Here is a 15,944-nt window from a genome sequence, read left to right on the forward strand (position 1 = left end):
TTACTTTCTGTTGCCTCTCTCTGAACATATTGAAAGCAAATGGATTTTTGCTGAACTTTGCAGTGGAACTCTTAACATCTGCAGGAAAGTCAAGACTGAGAAGTTCTCTCTTCTCTTAGACCATATGACAAGAGAAACAAAAGAAAATGCCCCGAGGAACAGTCTGCTAACGTCAACAAGGGTAAGAAGATCATTAGTAGTTGAGATGATAGATTACCACATGGGAGTACCATAGTGATCCAGTGTGAAGCATACTTACGTCAAGGGAATCGTTTCATTCCCTCTGAAGGAACCCTGCTGTAACTACAACCTACGTACATTTGTATTAGAGACGTATGTTATTTATTTTGCCCTAGGGATTGAAAAGAAGAAACCAGAATATATTCTGTGTCATTTAAATAAATACAGTAAGAGAATAAACATGACAGACTAAATCCTTGAATGCACTCATTTTAGGATATTTCCAGTGACCTGTTTGTAATCACACTCCAGCATTGACTGCATGTGTGCTGTATATCACAGAATAATGATATGCAGACAGTTCAAGATTTTAGAGTCTTTGGAAAGTGGCAAATAAAATTAACTTGATAAAATAACAGAAGCTCATAAAAAATCTAAAAGATTTAACACCCGTAACGCTTCATGGCAATATCACTACGAGGAATGAAGCATTTTCTTAGCAATTTTTTTGCTAAAAACAACCGTTGTTACAAACATTATAATTATAATTATTATTCTCAGGGGCTATGTCTACACTGGCCCCTTCTTCGGAAGGGGCATGCTAATTTTTAAAGTCAGAATAGGGAAATCCGTGGATGATTTAAATATCCCCCACGGGATTTAAATAAACATGTCCGCCGGTTTTTTTCCGGCTTGGGGAAAAGCCGGAAAAAAGCGTCTAGACTGGCCCGATCCTCCGGAATAAAGCCCTCTTAAGAGATCCTCCGGAAAAGGGCTTTATTCCGGAGGATCGGGCCAGTCTAGACGCTTTTTTCCGGCTTTTCCCCAAGCCGGAAAAAAACCGGCGGACATGTTTATTTAAATCCCGCGGGGGATATTTAAATCCCCCACGGATTTCCCTATTCTGACTTTCAAAATTAGCATGCCCCTTCCGAAGAAGGGGCCAGTGTAGACGTAGCCAGGGAGTAAAATGTATAATTTCAAAAATTAATGCAACCATGTATGCAAAAGCGGCGAGGAGTCCTGTGGCACCTTATAGACTAATCAAAGTGTTGGAGGATAAGCTTTCATGGGCAAAGACCTACTTCGTCAGATGCATGTAGTGGAAATTTCCAGAGGCAGTTATAATAAATATGCAGGCCAGAATCAGGCTAGAGATGACGAGGTGGATCCCATCAGGGAGGATGAGGCCCACTTCTAGTAGCTGATCTGGAGGTGTGAATACCAAGAGAGGAGAAGCTGCTTTTGTAGTTAGCTAGCCATTCACAGTCTTTGTTTAATCCTGAGTTGATTGTGTCAAACCTTCTGCAGTCAGAGTACCAGAGTGGGGAGCAGCCCTGACAGTCCTTTCATCAGATACAGACACAGTCTGCCTGATGCATCTTTACCAAATGGTAAAAGACCACTTTTTTCCTGCTAAACAGAGAAGAGTGGCCAGCAGAGTTATAGTACCTTAACATTTATTCTACCACTAGCTATTAAACTACTCAGACATCTTGCTTTCCTAATCATATTTAATGCAAACATGAGGGTCCCACTGCTCCATGACCTACAAAACCCTCCAAAGATGAGATTAAAATCCAGTTTCAGACTAACACGACTACCCCTGTGATACTCGACATGCATGCAAAGTATTTATTTGAAGCATTTTAACTTCTCTACAGAGCTGTCCCATCCATAGGATGGTTCAGGGCGAGAGCCTCAGACCCCGTGCTTTGGGAGGGATTACTGAAGGGGCCTGGTGGAGTCAGCAGCAAGTGGTCGGTCATCCCTGCCATTATGGGGTGGAGCCAGAGCCACCCAGGAGCTTGCTCCTCTCCATCCCACCCCACCATGCATCTCCTAGCCTGCTATGCTTTGCTTCACCACTGCCATAGTGAAGCAGAACACAGTAGGCTGGGAAAAGGGTGGCAAGGAGAAGTGGAGCAGGATACCAGGTCAGTCTGACTCCCACCACCATGGCCATCCCTCTCCAGGCCTCCTGGTAACTCCCTGATTTCCATCGCTTGGGGGAGAGGGCTTCGGCAAAGGGGATGAGTGGGGAAAGAGCAGGGGCTGGGCTTGGGGGAAGGAGTCAAGTGGGAGTGGGACAGAGGTGGAGCAGAGGTGGGGTGAACCCCACATTCCCCTAGCAATGACCCTGTTTCTATATTTATACAGTTTTCTTATGGAAAATCTTGTAATGAAAAGGGAATAGAGAAAAAAAATCAGCAAAATGAGTCGTTCACTTTTCCAGTTGCTGCACCAAACAAGCGAAATGGTCAATTTGAAAAATCCAGTCAATTTTACCAGCCAGTTTTATAGCGTGCCTAGCGGGATTTTTAAAAGCACCTGAGCAACCTAAATACCCAACTTTCAGAAATCAAAATCAATTACTGTTAAGTGCCTAGCTTGTTTAGACACCTTGGAAAATCCCAGTAGTTGCCCATCTGCATCTTGAGAGGCTTATGCATTTGTGAACCTGGCCTGTATATTCTACACATAAAAAATATTAAATGTTTCAACCACTTTTAGAAACTTTAACACAGAATTGCTAAGTCTCTCTCTCCATGGCACTGCAATAATTTTATAAATCAAAATATCTTATTTTAAAATAGATTTGATAAATTAATTAAACATTTTCAGAACTTTTACCCAAAGCCCTGTATATACCAACAAAGATCTCCCATCATTACACTAAAAAGGAACTGGTCACCTGGAACTGCTGTTGTCTGAATCTGTATGTTGTAACCTAGTACCCATTCTCATATCCATTCTCCTAGACCAGTGGTTTTCAAACTACAAGTTGTCACCCAGTACATGGTTGTGGAATGTCAGGCACAGACTCTCATTCCTGCAGGGGGATCAGGTGTCCAGTGGGGGTGCTAAGTCAGGCTACCTGCCTATCCTAGCACCAAAAGCTACACTGCAGCCCAGAAGTGGCCAACAACCAGCCCAGCTTCTAGGTGTACGGGTGAAGCACAAAGGGTTTCACGCACTGCCCCTGCCCTGAACACTAGCTCTGCTCTCCCATTGGGTAAGAACCTGTTCCCGGCTGCTTCTGGGCTATAGCATGGTCTGCGGTGCCAGAAGAGGTGGGAAGTCTGCCTTAGCACACCCACTGCACCGCTGACTGGGAGCCACTTAAGATAATCCCTCGATGTTCCTGCCCTGACTCCCCTCAAAGTCAGAGCCCCCTCCCAGCCCCACAGCTCTCATCCTCAAACCCATCCCAGAGGCCACACACTCGTCAAATTATGTTGCATGGCAGGCAGCAACAATTTTCTTCAACTGGGTCATGAGAAAAATTTTTTTTAAAATCACTGTCCTTGAGCACGACTGGTGGGAACTACCACAGTTTCACAATTTGGGGGGCAGACTCTTTACTTCCACATTAGAACAGTGTAGGAGCCGATATAGAGTTAGTTTAATTTTTAAAGGCACTAAAGCAGCGTTTCCCAAACTATGGTCCACGGCTCGGTACCGGGCCGCAGGAAAAAAATACCGGGCCTCAGCGTGGTTGCCAAGGTGTTCCAGGCTCCCAGAGTGCCTGTGTGGCACCGGGTCTGCCAAGCCCTTGGCCAACCTGGCTATAACCTGCAGCCCAATGTTCTGGCTTCCAGCAGAAGCGTAGCTAAGGGAGGTCAGGAGCAGGGGCGGGGCGGGGGGTGGGGGGAAAGGATGGAAGAGCCGGCCACCAGAAGCAGCATTGGACAGGGGAATCGGGGCGGGCTTTGGAGATTTGGGGTGGGGGGCAGCTGGCGGAAGCAGAGCTGGCCGGGGGGTAGGGGGCTGGCCGGGAGGAGGAGTAGGGGAGAAGCGGCTGCCGGAAGCAGGGATTGCCTTGGGCATCAGAGCTGGCCGGGAGAGATTGGGGTGGCCAGCGGAAGCAGGGTTGCCGGGAGGTGTGAGGTCGGGGGTAGGGAGCTGGCTGGGGAAGATGGGGGGGAGAGAGAAGCGGCAGCCGGAAGCAGGGCTGGACGCGGGCAGCGGGGCTGGCTAAGGGAGACTGGGAGGAGAAGCGGGGGAGAACTGGCTGTTAGGGAGGGGGTTGTGGGAAGTGGGGCTGGCCAGAGGTGCAGCGGGGGGAGCAGGGGGGAAGCAGGACTGACCCGGCCATATGTAGATCTCGGGGCGCTGCCCCTACCCCACCACCCCCGCAAAGCACGAGTGAGTCCGGCCTGGGGATTCTACTGTGCCCCCCTACTCCCCACCCCATCGAGTAGTTGCAATCTGGCTGGCTGGTAGACACACACATGCAGCCTGAGCACATTTAGAAGCCAGGCAGTTCGAAACTACAAACTGATACATCTAGTAATAATAAAACGTACCTAATGAGAAAATACCAGACATGTTTTATGTCTGGTATTTTCTCAGTTTGTTTTTTATGTGTTTATATTTTTGGGCTGCAAAAAACAGTACTGAAAAAAAAGCTTCCAACTAAAGTAAAAAATTTGGGAAACCCTGGTTTCTATCTGTCTTACACTCCATTTATCCAATCCATATTCTTTAACTTGATGGCAAGAATATTGTGGGTGACCATATCAAAAGCTGGCACTGGGGGCTTTGGGAGGACCAGAAACAACTTATTTGAATATTCATCATCTGATTAATGAATACATAAATATGCAAATGAATGTTACTGGTCCTCCAAATTTTTTTTTATGGATTTACTGGTTCCCGTGTCAATAAGTTTGGGAACCCCTGCACTAAAGCATTAAAATATTTTAACATACCACGTCTGGGGGAGGGGAGTCAGAATCCTTGGCGTAAGGGAATCCCATTTTCATCTTTCTGGCAACACAGCTATCTATTAGCACTTACACGCCAGAGGGAGACAATAATTCACCAGTGCTTATCTAGCTATCAACACTCACTCCAATATGGCTGCAAACCGATCAATCATGGTTGACAAAACCTATGTTTGTCAATTACAAGTTCACTTTTACAAACTTCATTTACCATTCTGGCTGTATGTCTTTGCCAACACTAGCACACTTTTTTAACACACTTATAGCTTAAATAGGAATTTTTAAAAATAAGTATGTGATTGATTCAGGAGACATCTTCTGCATATACTTTATCTACCTGTAATGAGGAATTCAAGAGTTTAGAGTTTATTGTCTTTTGCAACTATAGTTCAGTTTGTTTGTCACTTTTCATAGCCAGAGTAGTATGAAATTTCTTATGCCTCAGCTTAAATTTTAGAGTACTGCAAGAGTGGATTACTATTTTTACAGAGAATAACTTAATTCCTTTGTAGCAGGGTAAGGAAGAATAGACCTGACCAACCCCACCACCTCCCCTCCAGGAAGGATCTGGGGAGGCAATTTTCTTTAATAGGAGTCTTAAGAAACTTTATGTCTCATCAATGCACAGCTTGTTCCAGATCCTTTCTGAGGATAGGAATTCCCAAACTTAAAAGGGTCCCAAAAATCTTTCCCAGGCATGGCTCTGATTTCAGAGCTAATGAGTGAAAAGGGCTCCTTCATAGTCTCTTGTATTGGCTTGCAGATGCACTGCCCAAACTGACTCCCTTGTGGCTTCTCCAAATCAGCCTTCCCCCAAGAACTGGTTCAACATTCTTACAAAGGAATCAGCTATTTAAGGTTCTGTCTCTCAAGTTGACTTATTTAGTAACCCTGCTTCAGGTTTCAAGTCTCCTGCAGAGCAGCTCCCTTCTTCTCACAGCATTACATATTCTTTATCTACACACACTTCAACAGTTTAACATAAAAGATGGATTTTTTAAAACACAAAACTAATATGAAAGATGCAAGAACTGTCAATTGTTTTCAAGTGCTAAACAGAACTTAAGAAGGTTATAATACTCTTTTACTGAGATTGGCTGCATACATGCAATGTCTAATATTTGATTTAGGATTCTGCTACAATTTTTCATGTCAACTTTTGCTAAAAAACAATATTTACATACATAATGGAAAAATAATAAAAGCTATATATCTAAACTTTAACTTTCTCTTCTAATCTACCACAGAAGAGAATAAATCCCTCCCAGTTTTCCACTTAGTTACTCTTACTTAGTCCTCAGTCTTCCCTAACAGGTCTTCTTCAAGATTTTCTCCCTGGAATTGATAGAGATACCCAGTCTCTTCTCTGTCTAAAGTTTTCTTCCTCTGAGTTTAAAGTCCACATCTGGAAGGCAAATCCAACCTTTCCCACTGCAGTCTGACATACAACTCCATTCACAAACACGTTAGTTCAGTACCTTCCAAGTCCTCTTTCTAGAACTCAAGGAAAAAGATTAAGGAATTTACACTGTAAGTTACTATGGTAACTGCTGGGTGTCACATTTAGAACATCGTGAGGCTCTGTAGATTCCAGCTCTATAGTTCGCATTTCCATCCCATGTAGTTAGTTTTTGGGGGATCCAATCTAAGAGGAATCTGCAGTCAGAAGTGATGAGGAAAAAGTTCTCAGTGTCCACTAGCAAAAAATCTTATGGGAGCAGGTGGGCACTTTGCCACTTTTGAAAATTAGACCATTTACACAGATTTCTAAATACAGGACTGGGATCAAGTAGGGAAACTTTAGTACAAAATAGAACAGCCACTGTATAACACTGATGACATATGTTAGTGGTGTGCAAAAGGGAAACACCCAAAAAAAAGCCAACAAACTAATGACTGAGAAAAGGAAAGAGAGAAGAGGGCTTCAGATAGAGTTGCTACTTACTGAACCACTCTAACAGGGCAAGGAAAAGTAGAGATGTGGGAATAGTAAGAATCTTAGTGAAAACAACTGCAATTGGCTGTGATCTGCTTCACTGGATTATGTAGATACTACTTCACCTGCTTTCCTGATAGAAAGAGGAACACATTCTGTCACTCTTACTCTGAGGAAATAGGACAGTATCCTGCTCCAGAAGTAATCACAGTGAAATCAACGGATCTACTTAGGGAGCAAAATAGAAACCACCATAACTATAGGTGGCAGACTCTAAGCCAAAATGAAGACAGAATTATGAAGAAAAAAAGTAAACTGTGAACAAAAAAAGGAAAAACTGGGAACTTAACCCTTAACCTTTTAAACCTGGCTAACAATCAAGTAAGGCACTGCACTGTGCTATACTGATTTCCATAAAGTGAACAGATGGCATAATTAAAATTCTAGAAGAATCAAGTATTTGTAAGTTCCTTAGAAAACTTTCATTCGAAAAATAAATTGGAGATAGATAAAATTAAGTTCCGGAATCTAAATGACATGAAAACACATGCAATGCTTTAACATATATAAGACCCAAATTTATGAATTAATTTAAAAACTGTTAATTACTGCATTACGGAAGAAAACTTCTTAGGAAATACAGTGAAGGAACGATTAACCAATAATTCATTACCAAGGTCCATTTCAAAATTGTCTAATGTTTTCTGAATCTCAATCGCTGTTAATTTCATTTGAAGGATGGAGGAGGGGGAGTAGACTGTTCTATAAAAGACCTGAGGGACAAAAATAGTTCTGCACATTTGTTGGTCTCTTTGCATCTTTCTCACTCAAAATCACTGGATTAATTTCTGGGATGTAGTATTCCCAGTATGGAAAACTGTATTTACATGTATATTAAATCAACAGAAACAAAATTACATTTTAAGCATAATCTATACAGAAACACAAACGTCATTATCTAGGGTGAAGGTTTGCATTAGATAAACATCATCCACATGTCTTCAATACACATGCCAATGCTTTTTAATGTAATGTCAGATATGCTTATTTGACATCCAAACTGTTTTACTTCGCTGTCCATTTCACCAACTTGAAATATTATACTAGATGGGATTCAGCCAGGCACCAGATGATTTGAAACTGATTGTCTTACTTCCTATTGTCTTGATTCAAGCATCTCCAATAGCTTGATTGTCTGCTGATATTTTAATTTACACATATAGATAAAGATTCCTTGTCACCTACAACAATGTGCAAACTCACTACATTATGAACAGGTAACAGACTAACAACACTGTGAAAATTCAACTTTCCCCCATATATTAATATGCAAAGTTTATATGCAGGTTGCCTTACTAAGATAGACTATTTCTTTCACCTCAGTTTTCATTAGCATAAACTGCAGCGTAAAACAATTTGCCTGTTTTAAGCCCTTTACCGCTTCATTCTAGATAAGCATTAAACATTATAGAACAATTATGTGACAACAACTGCCTGGTTTTGCCTCTTTCATTGCTCCTATTTTCAAAATTTGGCTCTGCTATACATTTTTGATGAATTTGTTTGTTACACCAGCTAAACGAATGTCACTTCTTCATAATAATTCCACCACATCTTTAAAGTTTTGAGGAAGGTTTGGAATGTTTATTTTGTTCAGCTTACCCTAGGAACCAGTTTTTGTTTGTCTCTTGTTATTTTTTTTAAAGAATCTTGCCAAATAGTTCATGCTTTCTTAATTTAACAAATGAAAAGATTTAGCAAATAAAAATGATTGTAAACTTGCTGACTTCCCACTAAGGCATTAGAGACGACCATTTAAAGTAATCCATAGCAACATCTGCTGTGAAAAATGTGACTAAGGTGAGCTTCTTCAAAGTGAGTTTGAAATTATTTTCTTTAGCATTTAACCAGTATCACTACATCAGATGCGACAGCACTTAAAGGATATGTCTACACTTGCCTCCTAGTTCGGACTAGGGAGGCTAATGAAGCATACTGAAGTTGCTAATGAAGTGCGGGATTTAAATATCTTGCACTTGATTAGCATGTTCGCAGCCAGTCGCCATTTTAAAATGCCGGTCGCATGATTTAACTGGCCGCGTGTAGACGTGGTAGTCCCATCCAAAACCCTTCTCTCAAATTAACTGTTACTCCTCCTGAGCTTCATTAGCAAGTTCATTTAATATTCAACCTCTGAAAGTGGTCAGTAAAAATGCTTTGAAAAAACGTATAAAAAGATTGAGAACAACGATATTTCTTAGAAGATTTATTACAGTTTTTGTGGAAGAGCTCTGGTTGTGCCCCCTGGGTCCTGCGCTTCCTGGTGGATTTTTAATAAGCCTCATAGGCTCGCGGTGACCCTCCCACTGCTTCTTGTTTCTCTAAGAGGCGAGGGGTTCCTGCTTCATGAGCCATTTTCATGATAGGCCAGTCACTAGCTTGCAGTAAAAAACCCTTCCGCAGTCCAAAGTTCCCCTTTTTTCTAGTGGCGGCCCACTGGGCATGGGGAGGGTCTGGGGAAAACCTGGGCCCACCCATTTACTCTGGATGCCAGCCCAGGGCCCTAGATGGCAGCCACTAGTGGGCTCTTGCCATTATCCCCACATAATAGCGGCCTCTCCCTAGCTGAGCAGCAGTCTCTGACAGCCTAATCAGAGAACAGGAATCCACTCACCTGTCTACCCATGTAATATACAGGCAGTCCCCGGGTTACGTACAAGATAGGGACTGTAGGTTTGTTCTTAAGTTGAATCTGTATGTAAGTCGGAACTGGTGTCCAGATTCAGACACTGCTGAAACTGACCGCCAGTTCTGACTTACATACAGAATCAACTTAAGAACCCCAGGCGTCCCCAAGTCAGCTGCTGCTGAAACTGATCAGCAGCTGATTCCAGGAAGCCCGGGGCAGAGCAACTCTGCCTCGGGCTTCCTGTAGTCAGCGCTGGTCAGTTTCAGCAGAAGCTGACTTGGGGACGCCTGGGGCAGAGCAGCTGGGGTGCTGCCGGGTTGGTCCAGTAGTGCCCAGAGCGGGTGCTGCAGGACCAATCGGCAGCGCCCCAGCTGCTCTGCCCCAGAGTCCAAAACAAAAGCCTGGTCTGCTGGGGGGGGCGGAGAGCACACTAGCTGCGCCCCCCCCCAACCCCCAGCAGACCAGGGACACGGGGAGCAGAGCCTCAGCGGCAGCGGGGTGCCGCGCCTCTGAGGCTTTGCTCTGGCAAAGCCTCAGAGGCGAGGGACCCCGCCGCGGCTGCGGCTTCAGTCTGGGTGCCTGTGGTCTGCTGGGGACGGTCCCCAGCAGACCACAGGCACCCAGACTGAAGCGGCAGCAGCGGCGGTTCCCCGCGCCTCTGAGGCTTTGCTCTGGCGGGAACCCGCCCGGTGCCCCTGGTCTGCTGGAGACAGTCTCCAGCAGACCAGGGGCACCGGAGCAGCTTACGAACGGGGCTTTCTCGCCCCGACCTCCGGGGCAAGAAAGCCCCGTTCGTAAGTGCGGATCCGACATAAGTCGGATCCGCGTAAGTCGGGGACTGCCTGTACTTGCCCTCCACCAAACTCCTGCAGCCCACCACCTTTGGTCTGCCACACTTTCCTGACTCTCCATTATCCCTGTGTGTTGACTACTATGAATCAAAGTTTCAACAATTGATTCATAACTCAACAAATCCCATTCCACAGTTGAACTAAGAACTTTTGCTAGAAAAAAAAAAGAACTTGGTATCCAATTTCTTTTTTTCTGTATTTTATTTTAAAGACTTCTCTGTCAACTGCTACGCTGCTATCTATCTATCTATCTATATACACACATACACACACACAAACACACACGTTGGATATTAAAATGTCTCTTTTATTCACAACGGGCACTGATATAACTGTCATGGGTGAACGCTCAGAAGCTAAGCTTTCTGAAGAAATGTGGCAACAAGCACATTACTGCAATATACTTAAAATCATTGTAATATAAATCCTTTATATGGCTGGAGGTCAGGTGAGAGTTTCCAACAAAGACATGCCTATGACAATTTACTAGTGTTTGTACAATTTTAAGACTCAACAAGAGGAATAGGTAACTGGGAAAAAATACAGATTGTTCCTAATATGTATTTAACACATATCATTATATTTCCTTTTTGGTCACTGTGTATGACATCACTTCCTAGCTTATCTAAGGAAAAAGAATATGAAGAAAATTCAATACTAGTTACAAATGTCAAGTGACTTAATCCTCTTCTCTAAATAGGATTTTACTTTAGTGGTCATGATGACTGACAATAAAAAAGTGACATTTTATAGTTACAAGGAGTTATATAAACTGTATTAATAAAGGTCTACAAATGTTCCATAGTGAGCCTAAAGATGGTGCCTGCAAGTCTCTTGGAATAAACTTATCTGATAGACTAGTCAAGGAGTACATATTATGTGCACTCAAGTGCAGATATCAAAATGTTCATAATGAACATTGAATGCACTTGAATCAAGTCTAAGTTCAAGGATTACTTTAACAATATATTGTGTCTCTCCTCCCTCAACCAAGAAAACCCATCCCTCCCTGCAGCTAATTACCACTGCTGTTTTCAAGAGTAAAAAATCCTCCAACTTTAACAAAACTATAAAGATGTGAACATACACTGATGCAGTAACAATGAGATCTTATTACTGTAACCTTTGTCCTTCCTCATCCCATCTCATATCAGTTCTTTTTTCCCCTCTTTCTCTGTTAAGTCAAATTAGATTGTAAATAGCTCAGGAAAAGGATTGTACCTTTGCTCTGTAAAACATTTAGCTCACTTCTGGAATCTGAGCAAACAGATTAAAATCAATCTTTGTATTAATCTCTACAGATTCAGTGCATTGCTGCCACTACAAGTCACAGTGAAATCACAATTAAGATGTCACTTAGGGATGCCTCCAAGATTGTTAAACACTCCAATTGGGACAGTGAGAATGGAATGACTCCACTCAGTAATGCAACCATCAACATGAGGTAAGTACAAAGAGTGATTACGACAGGACTTATGAGAAGCCCTAGTGTTACAACTTTGCCCAAAGTGCACCTTCAACGTAACTGACATGGTCCATGAACAAAATTTCACAGCAGACAAAGTTTTCATATAACATATATTTCAGTGCATAATTACTGATTGCTATTAGAGAACCACATCCTAGCCCAGTGGTATGTGGAGGTCTGCCAGGAGGTACATTATGTCATCTCAATATTTGCCTAGTTATACAACAGACTACATAAAAAGTATGAGTCAAGTCACTACATATTAAAATTTCATACAGACAATGATTTATTTATATTGCTATATATACACACACTATACATTGGAAGATAAATACTTGTAAAATGAATCAACCAGAATATAAATATTGTGGTAAAAATGAGAAAGTAAACTATTTTCTCAGTAATAGTGTGTCGTGACACTTCTGTATTTTTATGTCTAATTTTGTAAGCAAGTAGTTTTTAAGTGAGGTGAATCTTGGAAATCAGACTCCTGAAAGGGGTACAGTAGTCTGGAAAGGTTGTCATCTACTGACCAAAGCAACAAAAGCTTGCAGACTGCACTGATAAAGACACTGCTTTGTTGTAAAATTGCTGTCTATGGCCAAATAATTGTGTCTGCAATTACAGCTGGCACAAGCACCAACCATACACCTATACTAAGTGGAGCTCACAACCCACTGTGGGTTTAGGAGCTAAACACATATTAAACAGAAACACCTGTTCATGATTACTGATGAGAGGTAGACAATAATTTTTGACTGGGGGCCACTTCAAAAATTTTTGAAGTGGCCCCAGGCACCCTGGAAAGGGCCGGGCCTCAGGCAGAAAGGGGCAGGCCAGGACACTTCCGTGCTTCCCTACCCACAGACCCTGATTGGTCTGTGGGTGGGGGAAGCGCATGAAGTCTTTGCGCTGCCCCTCCCCCAGAGAGAACCATCAGCTGTTCTGAACAGCTGGTGGTTCCCTCTAGGAGCCTACAACCCTGGCGGTGGGAGGACACTTTGCCCACTCTCCCCCACTCCCAGGTCAATCAGGAGCTTCTAAGTGCCACATACTCCTTGCAAGGCAGGGGCAGGGTGGGAAGAGATTTTGCACGCTTCCCTTGTCCCCAAGCCCTGATTGGCCTGGGGGCGGGAGGAGCCAGGGAATTCTCCTCCCACCCTAGAAGGGGCTCAGCATTTAAGAGTCAACTTCCACCTGCTGCTCAGCTGGTGGGTGACTAACTGCAATGCAAACTTGCCATGCTCCCCTTATTGGCCTGGGGGCAGGAGTAGCGCGAAGTCTTTCGCTCCCTGCCCTCTGTCGCGTGGCACTTACAGTCAACTGCCAGTGTTGACTAAGCACTGCACACTCCCCTGTCCCTAGGCTCTGACTGGCCCGGGGATGGGGGAGCAACAGGACCTCTGCAGGCCAAATCAACCCACTTGGCGGGCTGGATCCAGCCCCTGGAGGCCCTTTTGCCCACCCATGTTATTGATTATTTGACTATTAATTATTTGAAGCAATGAGTTGAGTGGTGGATACATTGAAAGAGCTGGGAATGAGCTGGCATGTTCATGTATTTTACTAAAGAGATGCGAATTTAAGATACATTCTCAAAACATGCCACTGTAGGTGACAAAGTAGTTTAATGTAATCTAATTTGCATTTAATTGTCAGCATTTATTCCAATTTTTACAGTATAAAGAAGTGCACAGGATAACTTGATTTTTATGTAATTGTATCTCTTCAAAGCATTAGAACTGCTGGTGGTCAGTAGGATAATAAGGTGAACTTCAGTTACTCACAAGATAAAACAGGCTCTCTCAAGTATTTTTTCAACAACTGATGAACAGAAACTAAACTGTCAGACTAAATCAATATCAAACCAAGCACAGGGTTTAGAAGAATCAAATTCCTATAATTATCTGACAACACAGCTAGAAATGACAGCTAGAAAATTGATAGCCCTGATTCATTTAACACTAATTCCTTTGTTACAAATTAAAATATTTTAAAACGGATACATTGTGTGTGCACTTCATAGTCCTCTGTGTTAGATAACCAGAAGATTAATAAAAAGTTAATTTACTTTAAACATATTGTTGGCACTCTTTATTAAAGACCAGTCAGAGATGTGGATACTTGCCTCTTCCCATACAGAGGCAAACACATCAATTTGTGGAACATAATCTATATTACCATTAGCACATCTCCACGGAAAGAGACAAGTTTACATTCAACTTCAGGTGTTCTATGTTTCCAGGGAAATAAGTATGTGGTGATATCCCCTGCATGGTTCAACACCACCAACGTATTTTTGAATCCCACATATACAATATACAGAATGCATTATCTGGATCTTAGCTACATTTATTTTTCAATACAAGTTGAATCTCTCTAGTCTAGCACCCTCGGGACCTGGCTAGTGCTAAAGCAGAGAATTTGCTGAACTAAACGTGGTCAACATGGAGGGCACTTTGCACCCAAGGGGCCATACTACCATTGACCGCCCAGGCGTTCCAATGATTGTTCCAGGGTCTGGCCACTAGCTTCTTTGCTGCTGCTTGAAGCTTGGGTACCACCCCCAATTCTCAGCCACTGGCTCCTTGGCTAGATTCCTAGCTGCCAGCTGAGTGACACCTGGCTCCACAGCTGTCCTGACTTTTCTGTGCCTCCTCCCCCATACACGCCACATCCCCAAATGCTCCCTCTGGTTCCTAGAGATTGAGCATTGCAAACAGCTGATTCACGGCACTGTGGAAGCACTAGGAGGGAAAAGGGGAGAAGTCAGCAAAAGAGAGACATAGGGTGGAGGAGCTTTGCATTGGTGAGTACACAGCACCATTAATTTTTTCCTCTATGGGTGCTACAGCTTATGTATTATGATATAGCCTTCAGTTACATGATCACATACTATTTTTCTTAGGACACCTGCCTTATTCAGTGCACAGGACAAACAGTGATCATTAGCTAGTCAATATATTATTTTATCCTCATTTTTAATGTGTGATCCTAGGCCATGTTTCTATGATACATACAGATCCTGCATTAGACAGAACTATTAATTTCCTTGTAGACTCTTCTATGATGCTCCTTACCATAACATCCAAGTGTTTAAAAAATATTAATGAACTTATCTTCATAACACCCCTCTGAAGTGAGGAATGGTATTACTATCCCATTTTACAGATGGGGAACTCAGGCACAGAGGAATGAAAGCTAAATCTGTCAAGTGCCCACAAGTGTACAATCCCTGTGGCCTGATGTTTAGCACTGTATATAGCACTTTATACGTTCTGAGCAGTGGTCCCAAGTTGCAGCTGTGAGTGCTAAGCACTTCTGAAACTCTGACTCCAAGAATTTCAAGCTGCACAACCAGAAAATGAGAAACACAACTAGTGACCACTTGTGAAAAATGTTAAGTGACTTGCCTAGCATCACATAGGAATATTCGAGGAAAAGCAGAGATAGAATCCAACTGCATTCCAACTTCCTTCACTATGAGACCACCTTTCTCTCCCTACAATCCCCTGCCTTAGTCACTATATATCTTCCAAATGCTGCAGAAAATGAAGCACTGGTCCTACAAATAACAGCTCTTTCACTATGCAACTCTGATTCATTCCCAGATAGTCATAAAAAGGCATAGAAAGATACAGTGACTGACAAGTGAAGTCAGACAAAGTCAGACTAATTATTAACAGCAATAATCATTTGCCATTGGATTAATTTATCTAGAGATACTGTGAAGTCTCAATCATTAGAAGTCTTTAAATCAAGAGTGGATGTCTTCATAAAAGATATGCTCTAGCTCAGGAGTTCCCAAACTGTGGTAGAAGTATTACTTTGATACTGCACGTTCCATCCATTCACTTCACAACATATTTAATAAGGTGATACATGAACCAGTACAGTTCGTGAACCTCTGCTCTAGGTCACCCAGAAGTCAAGGGCTCGATGCAGGAGATATATAATAAGAAAGAACATGGAGGGAAGGGAAGAGGAGGATTGAGGAAGAATAGAAAATGAATTAGTTCTTCCTGAGAATGTCTTGTTGGCATATGTGACAATCTGCATGGGGCATATAATAATGTTTCTGAGTCAGATA

General features: G+C 42.7%; 1 protein-coding gene across 13 annotated transcripts in view; it reads right to left on the reverse strand.

The window, feature by feature from the left end:
- PDE10A (phosphodiesterase 10A) overlaps nucleotides 1–15,944 on the reverse strand; it is a 562,198-nt gene that overhangs the window by 114,826 nt on the left and 431,428 nt on the right. Inside the window, exon 1 of one of the 13 annotated variants that reach the window (XM_025179483.2) lies at nucleotides 6,201–6,628. The exons of the other annotated variants lie outside the window; for them this stretch is intronic. The gene's annotated coding sequence lies outside the window, so the exon portion shown is untranslated. Of the gene's footprint in view, nucleotides 1–6,200; nucleotides 6,629–15,944 lie in introns of those variants that run through there. 13 annotated transcript variants of the gene reach the window in all.

This window comes from Pelodiscus sinensis, chromosome 3 (assembly GCF_049634645.1).
Source record: "Pelodiscus sinensis isolate JC-2024 chromosome 3, ASM4963464v1, whole genome shotgun sequence".
NCBI classification, from domain to species: Eukaryota; Metazoa; Chordata; order Testudines; family Trionychidae; genus Pelodiscus; species Pelodiscus sinensis.